This window comes from Salvia splendens, chromosome 15 (assembly GCF_004379255.2).
Source record: "Salvia splendens isolate huo1 chromosome 15, SspV2, whole genome shotgun sequence".
NCBI classification, from domain to species: domain Eukaryota; kingdom Viridiplantae; phylum Streptophyta; class Magnoliopsida; order Lamiales; family Lamiaceae; genus Salvia; species Salvia splendens.
In genome coordinates, this window is record NC_056046.1 from 29,039,455 (window position 1) to 29,052,554 (window position 13,100).

Below are 13,100 nucleotides of genomic sequence, written 5' to 3' on the forward strand. Positions count from 1 at the left end.
CTTGCCTCTCCCCTTCTTCAAACTCCGATTCGTATTTTTCATAGAGAAATCTCTGATCAAAGATAGAACAAGATCCGTTTTGCATCATATCTAAGGGATTCCTCGGTTCGGGCTGAATGACCGATTGACCAAAATGAGATCCCAAATTGCTCTTTTCAAAGCTACTGCCCTAATAAAAAAATTATTCTTGTAATAGGGCTGGTGCCTTGCCAGAAATACAGTGAAATCACCTTTTTCTGTTCGTTCGCCCGACCCAGCTACGAAGAAAGTGTTAGGATTGGTATACTGAAAAGCATATTTCGAGCATGCTGCACGGATAGAATTGCTTATATACAATAAACTCTACAATCCACTTTTAACCCAAGGCGAGAAGAAATAATTTTATCGCATTGGTGTTTGCTTATGCATTTATAAGATGTTTCTCAAACATTTAAATGTATAAGAAGCAAATAAGTCTAATTCTTCTGCATAGTAGACTGGTCGTGAACGACGTTCACAGAAGGTGACTCAGTCGGTCCTTTGTAGAAGAGAAATAGAATTTCACAACCTAGATAGGCTTTGGCTACCTATCGTGAAAGGTTGCAGTGTCAGTCTGCATGTTTCCTTACCTTAGGAAATAAACGACAATGGTGTGGTATAGCACTGAAGGATCTAACAGTTGAGATAAGTCTTTCTTGCTATTTACTGAAAGACGAGGTCTCGGTGATTGTTATTTCTTAATCATTGTTGACATAACATTGAGCATACGATATTGATTATGCACTACTTTGATTTATCAAATGGTGCGGATTTTTCGCAATCCAAGAATCCTGGTATCTTGGGTAGTGGTGATCAATGTCTAGAGGTGCTAGTATTGTTATTGCAATGAATCGTGTGCTGGGTGAGTCCAGTTTGATAATATCCTCAAGAGGTGTTCGAAAAAGGTTTTATTATTCAGAAACCCGGCCGGTTGGAATTTATTCAAGAATACTAAATAAAGATTTTGAACTAGACAACTCTTGGAAAAAGATATTAATTAATTAAAGTCAAATAGCAGACTTAAATTAATTAATGGATATTTATATCTTAAACACGGGAAATAATAAATTAAAGAGGTAAAGCCTGGATTACTCGTAATTTGGGATTGGACGGGCAGTCAATATTATTATTCTATAGTGGATGATAATAATATTCTATTGGACTTGTATTAAATTGGGGCTCAATTTAATTAGTAAAAGTCCAACAGGTTTGGCCCAAGTCCATCCTCCATGGATCCCTAATCTGGCCCATCATAACTCTATATAAAGGAGACTAAATAGAAGACAAAAAGGTGGTGATTTTACTCTTAATTTTCGTGCTCCCCAGTGGGAGTGGACGAAAAATCGGTTTTTGAGAAAACTGATATTCTGTCTTCTTTCTAGTCAAGCCTTTTTCGATTATGACAAGCTTTGCCCACCCAAAGGTCATTATCTGAGTTCGGGATACAGATTAGAAGATTCGTGGTTGAGTTACGAAGAACATCACGTGGAGAAGGCGCAAGCAATCGTCGATTCTTTGGAGAATCAGATCGGTAATCCTAAACCGTAGAATATCATGAATTAGGATTTTAATTCCTTAAGCATGATTTTTGTGCGTTCTTGTATGCAATTCAATGTTTTACATGTGAATCAATTAATCCCATAATCGGTCAAATAGATCCATATGTATGATTTATTTGTGAATGCATGTCTTCCGTTGTGCAAGGGGCACCAAACCCCAGCAGAAAGATGTTCACTTATTAAAATAAAATATCTTATATGTAGGAGTAAATAGGGGAAGTTTCAAATCCAGAGGTTAATCGTACTCTGGCAACTTTACGTAAGGCAGAGTTTGGTTTTTTGGGGGTGATAGTGGAAAAGTTGACAGATAAGTCACCCTTACTGCCACTCTATTGAACCATACATTGGAGAATTTTTTTTTAAATGGAAGGATTCAATTTTTTAGTCAGGTCGATTTATGTTATTGTAACGTGAAAGAGCCAAGGTGTTGCAGGGATGTATCCTACTGATTAGGATAGAAAATCCCAGCTAATCCTGAACCTGGCTATCAATAATTCCTCAACCCACTTCTACTAACTAGTATAGTGGATGTAAGGGTCGAATCCCACAGAGATGAATGCGCTTTGGTAATTGTGGTGATATTCTGGAAAGGTTGGTTAGTTACCGCGCTTTGGGTTGAGATTCTAACTAGGCAAGAATTTAAGATGGTACTCTACTGACTAGGAGGGGTGAATGATGATTGATAAGCTACTGTGTACGTGAGAGTGGGGGAACATTATGTCTCTGAAAATATGGGGAAGGTACGGGATTACTATAAAAGGCTAAACAAAATATCAGAGAAAAAGTGGTAGTTAAGTGACTAGGCCTACAAATCTGAAAAGTACCAGCTGAAAAGTAAAGGACAAAGCAAAAAGTAGTTAAAAAGCAAAAGTGGTCCCAAACTTGGATGGAGATGTTATCTTCTTCGACATGAATTGGATCAGATCAACAAACCCAGATTAATAGACAAGAACTGCAGATTAACAACTTCAGAAACACAAATCTAACAAATTAAACTTCAAATCAAAAGATTAAACTAACGAAACTGACATTACGCTTACTGGGTGACATGCAAGGTGGCAGAAATCACGTAAGCTAGGCTTCCACACTTAACCATTTAGATCTAGAATCTAACAGCTATCTAAACTCAAGAACTCAGATCTATCAATTTGGAAATGAAAACATGCTTGCAAAACTTGGAAATTACCGAAACAGTTAGATCTAAGATATCTAGGCAGAAAGAAACTGAATCAAACAAGAACCGATGCACAAAAACAACTTCATAACATAAAAACGTTCAGATCTCAACCAAAATACTTCGAAGTAAAAAAGTATTGAAAAACGCAATAGATCCAACGTAAGAAAAACAAGTAAGATTAACTACGAAAGCAAGTAAGATTGTTTTGCCACTCCGGGCGATGAAACTGCTGACACTACAATCACACTAGCTGGAACGAAAGAATGCGGAACTCCGAAGAACTGATGGAACTCTCAGGTGATCATGGCTGTGGCGAGGAACGAGAATATGAAGGACAATACTGAAGGAACTGATCTGCCGAGAGAGAGAACTACTCTACTAAGAGTGTTTTCCTAAGGTTGATGATTTTCTCTCTCTCCAAGTGGCTTCCTTTTATATGGAGGCCTACCCTTGATTTTTAGGGTAGACTCTCCTCGCGAAATGACCCTTTTGCCCTTACTTGTGGTTGTTCTTCCCAGCAATCCTTCTTCTCCATCTCGAGCCCTTTTTTTTGGCATGCATACTGGTCAGTATGGCAACATTCGGACGCCCTTTTCTCCTGAGTTGTCCGAGCCTTTCCATATTGACTAGAACCCTTTCCCTGCACACTTTAGCAACTGTTTTGCAGATATATTCCAATTATGCACGCTATACTGACCAGTAACCAAGGCCTAGAATACGACTTATCATAACGCTTTTTGTTTATTTCTTAATAACTTATTTTTTGATTTTATTTGTAACGCACTCCATCAAATTTAATACAATCCCAAAGGACAAAAGCAATAATAATGATGAAGAGGAAATTTGATGAAGCCCAAGTTTGTTTTCATTTTATTTCTAAATATTGTCCTCTCCATATTTCTTTTTCTTCTTCTTTTGCTTCTTCTTCTTTATCTTCTTTTCTTTTGATGGTTCAATGTATTAAATTTGGACAAGCCCATGGTCGACTAGTCAAAGTTCTAACCTAACTATTACAAACCATACTCGGTATTGGTAGCTATCTCAAGGTAGGATAACTTCAATTCAGCTCCGATGTTGGCTGAGGTTGGTACCCACATCAGATCCCACATCACGTGGTGCAGGCGCTTCTGCATGTTGTTTATTGCCGCAAACTATACCAATAATGGTAGTCTCAGAAAACTGATGACCCAAAGATGGTTACAAAACAGGGGATCCCGCAAGCGGGCCTTAACTACCGCTGCAACGTAGGTTGCTCATTCATGAGGCTCGTTTCACGCATGTGTTCTATCATAAAACTACATCAAATTCTGTGAACTAACAACCAATTTTGAGTCAGGTGTGTGTGAAAATCCGCCATATTCAGTAATGAATAGATCAGTTGGGCGGATGAATGGATCAAGGAATGGAACCAAAAACCTGCAGCGCTGAGTTGATCAAGTCAGAATTAAATGGAGCGAGTAGGAGTTTCCGCATGGAAGATAGAGCTAAAAGACCACACCACAAAGTAAAGGACATGAATGATATTTCGGAGAGGATGGTACCCCAGGGATCAGTGCCCTACGCCTCTCTATATAAAGAAGCTCAACACGAGAAAATGGTGGTCTAACAGGCATTCTTAGAACATCTTTAGGAATTCAGCTCTCTTCTAGGGCTGAAATCGGAGTTCATTTTCCTTCAACTTCCTGTTTTCCGTTGCATACACACTTGGTTCCCGTTTTAGTTTAGTTTAGTCATAGTTTGGTGTTGGTTTTCTGTATTCTAAATCGTTTTGTTCTGTTATTCTGCTTCGAGAAGGAGTGTTGAAACAATTTCCTTCTTTCGTTGTTTATTTTCAGTTTACTTTTGATGTTGTCGACTCTTGATGTTTTAATTACGTAAATTTAGAGTTATGGTTTAGTTTCCATTTTTATGATGCATGGTCTTAGCTAAAAGTGTTTTGTTTCATGTTAATTTGGTCAGATCTGAGTTTTCAATTCATGTTTTGTCCAGTTGCGAAAGAAATCATGGATACGTAGTTTTAGGATGTTTAGGTCTGATAGATGCATTTCTGTTTATGCATGATTATGATTAGTTTCTTGTTTACGTAGTCGTGGTTAGATCTTAGGAGTAGATTTAATTTTTACTAGTTGGAATGATGGTTTACTATTCAGATCTACTTTTACTCTGTTTTTCATGTTGATTTGGTGTAGAAGATGAAGTTGTTAAAATGTTTTTACTTTATCATACACTTTGCAGGAGACTGACAGTCCCCCGTTTATTCTAATTGCCCATTTCGGGAAAGTTTAGTCAAGTCGATCAGTTTACTTAGTTTAATCTCTCAAGTCAAGTAGTTAACTTAACTCACCGCTAGAAAGCGTGGCCGCAGCCATTCCCATTTCGTGTCCAACAACAAATGTAAAACACATCATCTCTGTGGGATCGATCCTTACTTCCCTATACTAGTTAATAGTATTGTGGGTTAAGGTTTTGAAAACACACTTTGAATTCCTCGGTCCATCTCACTCAAGTCGAATCTAAGTCAAGTTGATCAGCCTGAGTTTCCACTAGATCCACTCACCGACATTTTTGCAGGTAGAAGGCACACATAGGCCAGCCGGATCAGTTTGATGATTTAACTTGAGCAGTTCACAACGATACCAAAAAAAATGAGAAGAACAGAGAGTGAAAAGTGCAGTTTTCACTTATCCTTGTACAAACCCCCATAGGCGTTGTCTAACACGTGACCCCGTTCACATGATCGTGTATACGCTGAGGGAGATGTTGGTATCCTCAAGGCGTCCTCGGACCCTTGACTAGTGGTACACACATGGACCCTTGACTAGTGGTACACATGGACCCTTGTCTAACACGTGACCCCGTTCACATGACCGGACCTTGAATTATGGCGCGCATGGTCCCCATCATGAGTAAGTCATTAGGCTGGCTTGAAGAGGGAGAGATACGGGACCTACCACGCCCATCTGAGTTCCCTTAGTGCGTGGAGAGAGTGGCGGGAGGACTTTGTCTCATTCTTGCCAGATGTCCCTATCGGGTGTGGTCCTACATGTCCGTGACTAGGATAGCGCACGATAGGTGAGCGCGTACACACAACGCCCCTCGATTGACTTGGTGCGTGGAGAACGAGCAATGGATTTGTCTCTTTCCCGTGAGATATCCCCGTCAGTTGTGGTGCCCACTAGGCTGCACTGCACCGCGCCTGCACTCATGTGCCGTCAGGCGTTGATTGATAGCAAAGTAGATTTGTCACATAGTGGTTGGGCGTGATGAGTGGCTGATGTCGCCAACGGTCGTCTGCGGCTATGCGCATGGTGATTCCGACATGGTTGATCTCAGGATAACTCCGACCAAGACCCATCGGAGCCGGTGCAAGGCCGGAGCTTCTTGACCTTCTCCCCAAGGGAGGTGTTCTTCTAGGTCTGGACTCTGTGGTGGCTGGGATGGCGTTGGGGTCGTTGCTGGAACTCCGGTGCATGTATTTAGTTGAAAGACTTCCACCTAACGCAGAGTTTTGGTCACGGTTGGCCATCACCATTAAGCTTTAAAACTCGAGAAACCAAACTGAGAGAACGTCCACAGCAGGGATTCGACTCTCCCTTTCTTCATGATAACTCACAAGAGCTGGCCGTTCCCGAGAGAGGCTGGGGCAGCGTCGGGACCGTTGGAAGAAGTGGGGGGTGTGTTTGCCAGCGCAGGATCAAGAAACTCCAGCCGCGAGTTCAAGAACGCCGGCTACACATATGGCGCTCGTTCTACGGGGGGCCTCCGGGGGCGTGTGTGGTCTCTGGCCATTTCGGTGGGAGGTTGGGGCAGTGTCGGGACCATTGGAAGGATAGGGCCTGTGTTTGCCTGCGGGTTCAAGAACCTCCGACAACGAGATCAAGAACCGCCCCTCAACGAGTTCAAGAACCTCCGGCAGCGAGTTTGTGAACCGCCGGCTACACACATGGCGCTCGATGTACAGGGAGCCTCCGTCTTGTCGCCACCACCAAAGCGCTACACTTTTTATTCTTTTTCTTCTTCTTCTTCTTCTTGGGGTGTCTGTTCTACTGTTGATAGGAATTGGGTCTCGAACTCAACAAGGTGGTTTTTTCATGTTTAACCACGTTTCATCATATCATATATGCTTGAAAATTGATAAAAGATTTCTTCGTTACTCTATCTATTCTTATTCACCTTTATCTTCCATCGAATTCTTCCGTTTTTGCCCTTTTCTTATCTGGTTGTTGGTAGAATTCTATTTTCTTTGAATTGCATTGACCCTGCTCCAAGGTCTCACGCTTCTGTACTTCCTACGATTAATTTTTTTTGGTGTGTGTGTGTTTTTTGTCATCCCTATAATAGTCAATTTGCTATCATTAGAACCATAGCTCACTTATGCTTTGATCCTGATTAGTGAGGTGTTACTGAAAGAGTCCTTCACCACGAAATAGTGAGCTGAAGAATTAGGAAAATGTATCTATATTTTGCTAGTAGATAATGATGGGGTTGGCATGAATAAATAAATTAGAAAATTAGATCTATTTAGCAGATTATTTAGACAAAATCTATTCGCGTAATTATCGTAGATGGCTCGCTACTTCTCCATGTGATGATCTTCAATACTAGACCACGAATCTTCTGACTAGTTTCCGAATTATATTTTGATATCAGGGTGGGCTGATCCTATCATAATATATAGGACTTGAATAAAGAAGACATAAATCCTACACAAAGTAGGTGAAGAAAAATCGGTGCCTCCTTCTTGAGGGAGAGGGACAAAAGTTTGGAGTATATTTTCTATTTTTCTGTCTCTCCTTTATTCTGCTATTTATATTAAATCACATATTCGGCCCAGTTAGGGATCTATGGAGGTTTAGATGCAGGCCACCCTCAATTTGCTCTTATCTAATTAAATTGAACCCTAATTTAATTCAAGCTCAAATTGGAATATTATTATCAGCCACTACAGTAATAATATTGATCTACACATCCAAATCCAAAATTATAAGTATTACGGGTTTCCACTTTTAATAGTTATTTCCCGCGCTAAAGATATAAATTTCATTTAATTAATTGAGGTCTGCTACATACTTAATTAAATAATATCGTGTTAATTTCAAGAATGGACTTAGCAAGAAACGCTTATTTAGCATAAAAACAAGTATTGTTGTTGGATCCAGTTAATGCTATACCACACCAATATCATCTTATTTCAGTAGAACTTAGAAATATGTAGACTGACATTGCAATCTTTCACGATAAGTAGACAAAGCTTATCTGGGTTGTGAAATATTGCTTTTTATTTGTTTAGAATTGACCGTGTTACCTTAAAGTGGACGGCACACACAACCGGTCTACTAAAACAAAGACTTTGACTTGTTTTGTTTCTTATAAATTTAAATATGTAAAAACAACCATTAATATTAAAATATAACACCATTATGACAAAATAATCTGTGTTATTCCTTGAAAAATAAAATAAGAGTTTTTATAATATCCAATAACTCGAAAGGTGATTTCTAGTATAAAAAACTCCAATAGATAAATATAGTTAAGCAACATGGATATTGTTATGTTCTTGTATATACAATTATGGCGTGGTTTTTGTCATATATGAGCTTTATTAAAGGTTTTTGATATGATTGGACTACGTAGGTTAGCTGGTCTTGCCTTGTTTGCATATTAGATCAAATTTTTTGGCTCCCTACTGCGATGGCCGGGTTTAATTTATATTGTAGGGATCACACCACTATGGATTCACTAATTATCGAGACATCTTTTTGTTACACCGCTTACTGAGATGACTAATCTAAGGAAGAACAAACCAGATACAAAAGAGAAAATGTACTACAAGAATACTAAGTACAGACTACAAGAAATTACAACCCTAGCTTTGATCAGTCTAAACCTAAATGAAGAACAAGAAGGTACTAGAGATTTGGAAATTATGGCTCAGGTCACAGCAGTGACTGCACTAGGCCTCAGACCTCCCCAAATCTTAACTGAATGCCACTAGATAGGAACCGCGGAACGGATAGGACCATCAGAGACTAGGCCTCAGACCTCACCACAACCATCTCCACATGCTAATCACCACGATCTACTCAGATCTCAGCCTTACTACACAGGATCTCTCAAGATCTTCACCAATAACACTTGGATCTAACTTTTGAGTTAGATCTAACACAAAATCTCAAAGGAAACCGAAGCAGTGACCTAAACTCAAGATCTTTACCGATGGATCTCTCTAAAACCGAGAGTCATCGATGGAAACGGAAGATCAGAGAAGATGACCGGTGATGAGAGAGAGAGAGAGAGAGAGAGAGAGTAGAGAGAAGGTAGAGAGTATCACTAAGAGAGAGAGAGACGAATAGACTGAATGAGGGGAAGAAAGGGAGGCGGAGTAATTTAACTCAGCAACTAACACAACCCTCAATCCAACGATCAGGATCTGTGATCCGCGTGGAGTTGCCAGGTGTCAGCAATTCGTGCGCTCAGGTAAGGAATGGATAAAACGGGCCTCACAAAGTGCTGGGCTAGTTTAATATCTTATCGGGCTACAACTGGAGGCCTGATTTGGTCCACAAATATTCAACACATATGTTTTTGTAGACTTATTAAATATTTTTGCTGGCTAATTAAAAAAAATGTGAAACCGGCGTTGCTTAACAAGAGGTGATCATTGTAAATAAAATTACTATGGCAACTGAGAACCCTATGAGAATTGTAGATAGCAGTGGAGCTGGAAAGTGGTCACCGTCGAGGGGCGCTGCTTCAGCTAGTGCAGTGACTAATGAATTAGGGTCGCTTCTTAGACGACAGACTTATGATAGAAATCAATGTAACATCACTATAAACCTTAGTGGTAGTGCACCTTCAAGCATCGTGTGCTCTTTTGAAGCCTTTGGTGATCTTATATATAAGCAGCTCATCCCAACTCCAGTTTGATAGCTATGGGTAGTAGTTTGGAGCTGCAACAAGGTGATCCTTTGTATTCAACATATTTAAATAGGGACTTGAATGCAAGGGTTCATCGTCATACAATTATGAGGAACAATGTGAACCTTGCACGGTAGAATGTGTGCAATGCAAGAAATTATCTTTCCACTCATGAGGAGGAGCCTGAAGGTGATAGATCACCCTGGGGAGTTCATATGCTGGGTGGATATCGTGCTTGAGCAGAACACGCAGTCGTCCATTGGTCGTAATAAAAGCTTGGTTGATTATATACAGGTATTAAGTGTTTCAGCAAAATTATTGTCAGTGTATCTCGTTGTCTTCGTCTTTTACAAAAAATCTACCTTCTTGCTCATTTTTATATATGGTTTATTCTCCAATTGTAAGGAAGATTTCCCCCAAAAACCTTCACCGGTATTTCGCCAGAATCTTACCTCAGGCCATGATGAAGAAGCATTTAATCATGATATTCAGAACCTGACATTGGATTTATTATCTGTAGAAGCTTCAAAACCACCTGAACCAAAGTCAGATTATGGGTTCCATAATTTTATTAGTAAGATTGATTTGCCTCCATAGTCAACATCAACTAAGGAACCTCCATCAGCTTCAGTGCCTAATGCTTATAAATTCTTCTCTTGACACCTCAGGAGGGTCTACCATCCCGCACGAGGACGAACTAAATCGTAAGGATGCTTGTTTTATTAATGATTTTGTGAGTGATGCCAATACGGAATCAGATGCTTTCAAAAGCATCGATAGAGTGGAAAATGACCAAGATAAACAGGGAGTACAATTGGATGAGGTGCATGGTTTACATGTGCGGAGTACTCATTCTCAGCATTCTCTAGGTTACCATATCCCTAGATCTCAAGTACAAGGTGATAAAAGGATTAAAAGGATCTGTAATTGTGTTTCTGTTAAGAGCTTCACCCTCTCAACTTGCCGGCAACCTAGATTGACAGCAACAAATTAACGTCCGACGTCCGTGATCGGATCGGCGGATTAAGGTGATCGGCTGTGCGAGGGCTTTCGTTCCTGTCGGGCAGTCGACGCCTAGGGTTTCTGCTATCAACGCGATGTTGGGCATATAATAATTTCATTCATAATTGGAATTATGAACAAAGGCCTATTTATAGTCTAAGGACTCTAGGGTTGGTTCGACCTTCCTAGACATCTCGGGAAAGAACCAACAAAGCAAACCCGAAACGGAGCTTAGAGTTCGCTTGACTCTTACATAAAATAAATATTTAATAAAACCAATATTCTAGAAATAAAATAACAAAAAGATAAATCATCAAACTTCTACATGCCTATTTGGGAACAAACTCGCCTAGCCTCTGGGGTGGACGTCTGTTCCTCGACGGCTTGGTGGCTGCGATGGATGTTTGCAGTTGCTGCTCTTCTTGCGCTATCTCTTCCACCTCTGACTCCCCTGGTGCGTCTTCTGTCGGCTCACGGAAAGACGTTGAAGGTCCGTATCAACCCCCTCCCCCACAGCAACCTCCTTGTCCTCAAGGAGGACATTTGGAAAACGCCCCTACACTACCTCAGTCGGCTCCCAAGTTGGAGACTCTGTCCCATCGGACCAACGAACCAAGACGTGCTCAACCGGCCTTCCATCGTACCAAAGGACCTTACGGTCTAGCACCCGAACAGGGTAAACAATCGGTCTATCGCCAAAAAACTCTGATGGCAACTTCATTCCCTCACCCGCGGTGTCTACCGCCACAAAAGTGCGAAGGAGGCTCACATGAAAAACGTTATGAATACGACTTCCCTCTGGCAAGCGCAGCCTGTACGCCACCGGGCCTATGCGCTCCAAAACCTCGAATTGCCCGTAGTAGCGCCGTGCTAATTTCGCTCACTGTGGTCGAGCGACCGAGTGCTGCCTATACGGATGAAGCTTCAAGAGTACCATGTCCCCCACCGCAAACTCCACGTGTCGGCGATGTTTATTTGCCGAGTCGCGCATACGTTGCTAGACGCACTCCAAATTTCTCCGCAGCTCCACCAACAGCTCACTCCTCTGACGGATCAGCTCGGCTACCGACGACGGGGTCGCCGCCGACGGCTGTGCGAACACCAGGCTCGGAGGGTCACGGCCATACAACGCCTTAAAAGGTGACATGCCCAACCCCGAGTGATGAAAACAATTCAGTGCAAGCTCCGCCCACAGTAAAAAGTTTGTCCATTTAGAAGGTCGGTCTGATGTGAAGGCCCTTAAATACTGCTCCAATCCCCTATTGCGGACCTCTGTCTGGCCATCCGAATGAGGGTGATAAGCGGTCGAAAAATTCAGCTTTGTTCCACTCAAGCGCATCAAATCTGCCCACACCTGATTTAGAAATACCGAATCCCTGTCTGACACCAGCGTTGCCGGGAATCTATGATGGCGGACCACCGTATCAACAAATAGGTGAGCCACTCTAAGAGCATCAAAACGGGCCGGTAACGGTGTGAAGTGAGCATACTTGGACAATCGATCCACCAGCACCATAATCGTTGTATAACCCCTTGATTACAGCAGTCCCGTAATAAAATCCATCGACACATCTTACCAAACCTGCGTGGGCACCTACAGAGGTTGCAGAAGACCCGCAAGCTTCTGTGTTGAATATTTCATCGTCTGACATACGAAGCAGGCCTCCACAAACTTCTTCACCTCATCTTTCAACTTGGGCCAGTAAAATTCCGCCCCAACTCTTCTAAAGTACGCTCAAACCCCGGATGGCCCGCCGACGATAAGCTGACGATCGGGAGCCTACAAAAATGTGACATTTATAATACACGAGGCCATCCACCAAGGTCAGATGTGCGGCGGCCTTGCCGCTCCGGATAGCCAACGTAATCTCTCTCATTTCAAGCGAGGACGCCGTCTCGCGACGTAGCAGTTCCAGCAGCTGAGGTATCGGCTGCGTCGCGGCAATTAGCTGTTGGCACTGCTGATCAGCGTCCCCCGTATCCTCCTCAGCCAGACTCGCGTCGTCTAAGGCGGTCTCGGTGGGCAGACGCGCGGCGTCCGCGGCAGTCTGAGGCTCCTCCCGACGGGATAAAGCATCTGCCACTCTGTTCATACTCTCTTTCTTATATTCGATTGTGAATTTGTACCCCATAAGTTTTCTTACGTATAGCTGCTGATCAGGAGTCTGCACCACTTGCTGAAGTAATTCTTTCAAACTTTTCTGATCACTGCGAATTACAAACTCACGGCCCAAAAGATATTGGCGCCATTTCTGAATAGCCTCCATGATAGCACACAGCTCTTTGTGATAAGTCGAGACCACCCTCGGACGAGGCCCAAGCTTTTTGTTGTAGAAAGCAATGGGATGACTATCCTGTAATAACACGGCTCCAATGCCAGAGTCTGAAGCATCTGTTTCTACACAGACAGGCCGTTCAAAATCTGG